Source organism: Culex quinquefasciatus, chromosome 1 (assembly GCF_015732765.1).
Source record: "Culex quinquefasciatus strain JHB chromosome 1, VPISU_Cqui_1.0_pri_paternal, whole genome shotgun sequence".
In the NCBI taxonomy this organism is placed as follows: domain Eukaryota; kingdom Metazoa; phylum Arthropoda; class Insecta; order Diptera; family Culicidae; genus Culex; species Culex quinquefasciatus.
Window position 1 is genome coordinate 128696886 of NC_051861.1, and position 4407 is coordinate 128701292.

Consider the following 4407-nt stretch of genomic DNA (forward strand, 5'->3'; position numbering starts at 1 on the left):
TTTTATTTCTCGCGATATTTCTCAACCGATAGAATGCTTGCTGAAGTGATTTAAAAAAATACAAGCTAGAATGCATTGGGGTCATGCATTTTAAATTGTTTTCAGCCGGCTACAATTAAAATTACGTTGTAATTGGTAGGTTTTTTGAAAAAATATTGTTTTTGCCCCCTGATTTTGGGTCGTTTTAAACAAATATTTGCGACAGCATCATCCCGAAACTGATAAATCTTGCATGAGAGAGCTTTTTCTCTCAGAAGCTTTTTTATGCATTTTTCTCTTTTAGAGAGCGTCAATAGATAAAGCTAACAAAATATAAAAAATAACATATTTTGAAAGTTTTCCAAATTGAACAAGAATTTTTTGTTGTGGTCTTTCTTTTAAATGCTGAGCTTAAGTATGACCCCTAAACTACTCTAGAGTGATTAAACATTTTGAATACAAGATGGCGGCAAAAATGGCGGTGATGAAATATTGAAAAAATACATTTTCTATTTTAATAGAAAATAAAAAAATAAGAAAAAAATTAATTCGTTTTTCGATTATCCGAAGTCCCATACAAACCTTCGGATAATCTAACTTCGGATAATCGAGTCTGGACTGTATTAAAATGAAGCATTCAGAATTTTTTAATTTTTTTAGCCGGAGTTGCAAAGTTGTACAAATAACAAAAAAAAACATTTGGCAGCAGTGCCAATCAAAAAAAGGTTATTATTGAAATAACGTCGTTAATAAAAAATGAGAAAAATCGGCATTATTTATCATGCCTTAAAAAAATAATTAAAAAATAAAAAAAAATAAGAAAAAAAAATAACGGCAACACTTCCAAAAAGTCGAGTACCCAGACAATTTTCTTCAAAAATAATTATTAATTATCCGAAGACACCAAATCGATAAGCAAAATCTGTTTTTCCGATTTTGTCTATTTTAAATGGTAATTTTTCATGGGCAGCTGTCAAAATTGATCAAATAATAAAATGCCATAATGACCAAATTACTCAAAATAATTAAAATTCCCAAAATACCAAAAATGATCAAATCGACCAAAATTACCTAATGACCGAAAATACCAAATGAACCAAAATATCAAAATGATCAAAATTACCAAATTGACCAAAATTACCAAAAACCCAAATTACACAAATTGCAAATTACCCAAAATACTAAAATGACTGAAATTACTTAAATGACAAAAAAATACCAAAGTAACCAAAATATCAAAATAACCAAAATTACAAAATTGACAAAATTACCAAAAATGATCAAAATGACCAAAGTACTCAAAATTATTAAAATGACCGGAATGACCAAAATATTCAAAATGCCCAAATTACTCAAAAATACAAAATTAAGTCAAAAATGACCAAATTGACCAAAATGACCAGAATTACCAAAATGATCAAAATTACCAAAATGTCCAAAATGACCATATTGACCAAAGTAACCCAAATGATCAAAATTACCAAAATTATCAAAATCACCGGAATGACCAAAATATCCAAAATGCCCAAATTACCCAAAAATACCAAAATCTCAAAAATATCAAAATGGCCAAAATGACCAAACTGACCGAAATATTCAAAATTACCCAATACAACTAAAATGACCTAAATGACCGAAAATACCAAATCAACCAAAATATTAAAATGACCAAAACTACCAAATCAACCAAAATATCAAAATAACTAAAATGATCAAAATGACCCAAATTATCAAAATGACCAAACCACCGAAATTACCAAATTACCTAAAAAGACCAAATCGATCAAAATTACCCAAATTATCAAAAACCAAAATGACCTAAATTTCCAAAATTTCTAATATGATCAAAATGGCTGAAATTTGGACTATGAATTTCGAACATTTTGGTAATTTAGGTAATTTTGGCAATTCTGGTCATTTTGACCATTTTGGTAATTTTGATCAATTTGGTAATTTTGATATTTTGATAATTTTGGCAATTCTGGTCATTTTGACTATTTTGGTAATTTTGATCTTTTGGGTAGTTCTGGTCATTTTGGTCAACATGGTCATTTTTGACATTTTGGTAATTTTGATCATTTAGGTAATTTTGGTCAATATGATCATTTTGGACATTTTTGTAATTTTGATCACTTCGGTAATTTTGATCATTTTGGTAATTTTGATAATTTTGGCAATTCTGGTCATTTTGACCATTTTGGTAATTTTGATCAATTTGGTAATTTTGGTCAATATGGTCATTTTGGACATTTTGGTAATTTTGATCATTTTGGTAATTCTGGTCATTTTGGTCAACTTGGTAATTTTTGACTTAATTTTGTATTTTTGAGTAATTTGGGCATTTTGGATATTTTGGTCATTCCAATTTTTGAGTACTTTGGTCATTTTGATTTGAAATTACTCAAAAATACAAAAATAAGTCAAAAATGACCAAGTTAACCAAAATGACCAGAATTACCAAAATGACCATATTGACCAAAGTAACCGAAATGATCAAAATTACCAAAATTATCAAAATGACCGGAATGACCAAAATATCCAAAATGCCCAAATTACCCAAAAATACCAAAATCACCAAAATATCAAAATGGCCAAAATGACCAAACTGACCGAATTATCCAAAATTACCCAAAACAACTAAAATGAACTAAATGACCGAAAATACCATATTTACCAAAATATTAAAATGACCAAAACTACCAAATCAACCAAAATATCAAAATAACTAAAATGATCAAAATGACTCAAATTATCAAAATGACCAAATAACCGAAATGACCATATTACCTAAAAAGACCAAATCGATCAAAATTACCTAAATATCAAAAATTACCCAAATTATCAAAAACCAAAATGACCTAAATTTCCAAAATTTCCAAAATGATCAAAATGGCTGAAATTTAGACAATGAATTTTGAACATTTTGGTAATTTAGGTATTTTCGGCAATTCTGGTCATTTTGACCATTTTGGTAATTTTGATCAATTTGGTAATTTTGGTAATTTTGATATTTTTGGCAATTCTGGTTATTTTCCCTTTTTTGGTAATTTTGATCTTTTGGGTAATTCTGGTCATTTTGGTCAACATGGTCATTTTTGACATTTTGGTAATTTTGATCATTTGAGTAATTTTGGTCAATATGATCATTTTGGACATTTTTGTAATTTTGATCACTTCGGTAATTTTGATCATTTTGGTAATTTTGATAATTTTGGCAATTCTGGTCATTTTTACCATTTTGGTAATTTTGATCAATTCGATAATTTTGCTAATTTTGATATTTTGGTGATTTTGGCAATTCTGGTCATTTTGACTATTTTTGTAATTTTGATCATTTGGGTAATTTTGGTCATTTTGGTAATTCTGGTAATTTTGGTCAACATGGTAATTTTTGACCATTTGGGTAATTTTGATCATTTAGGTAATTTTGGTCAATATGATCATTTTGGACATTTTTGTAATTTTGATCACTTTGGTAATTTTGATCATTTTAGTAATTTTGCTAATTTTGGCAATTCTGGTCATTTTGACCATTTTGGTAATTTTGATCAATTCGATAATTTTGCTAATTTTGATATTTTGATAATTTTGGCAATTCTGGTCATTTTGACCATTTTGGTAATTTTGATCAATTCGATAATTTTGCTAATTTTGATATTTTGATAATTTTGGCAATTCTGGTCATTTGGACTATTTTGGTAATTTTGATCATTTTGGTGATTTTGGTAATTTTGATATTTTGATAATTTTGGTAATTCTGGTAATTTTAACCATTTTGATAATTTTGATCATTTTGGTAATTTTGACAATTTTGGTAATTCTGGTCATTTGGATCATTTTGGTAATTTTGGTCATTTTGGTAATTTTGATAAAATTATCAAAATTACCAAAAAATATCAAATTGAAGAAAACGATTAACATTATCAAAGTTACCAAAATGTTCAAAATGACCAAAGAACACAAAATGACCAAAATAACCAAAATGGCTGGCACAGACATCGCTGTTTAAGTATAAATTGGTGAAATTTGTATGCTCAAGTGTCGTAAATTATGTTATAAAATGGCACCCAGACTTCATTGCATATTCTTGAATGGGTATTTGAACGACTTTCAGGGTTCTCCGGAAACACTGCCACCAGAAATTATTTTCATTGAAATTGAAGTTGAAATTTATGTTTATGATTTTTCTAGAAGAAACTTAAAAGTTTTTTCAATATACTAAATGTTGTTTATATTCTAGCAGCAAGCACCCTATCAATCAACTATATCGTTCAATCGAACGAATCGTTTAATTTTCGTTTCGAACAAGCTTTGAACTTGATTTCGATTTCTTTGGACCAAAGAAAACCCGTGCTTTACCTAACTGTTCACAAAAACTAAAAACCAGATACAAAAAAAATCAGTTCTCCTGTAACAGAAACAGAATCG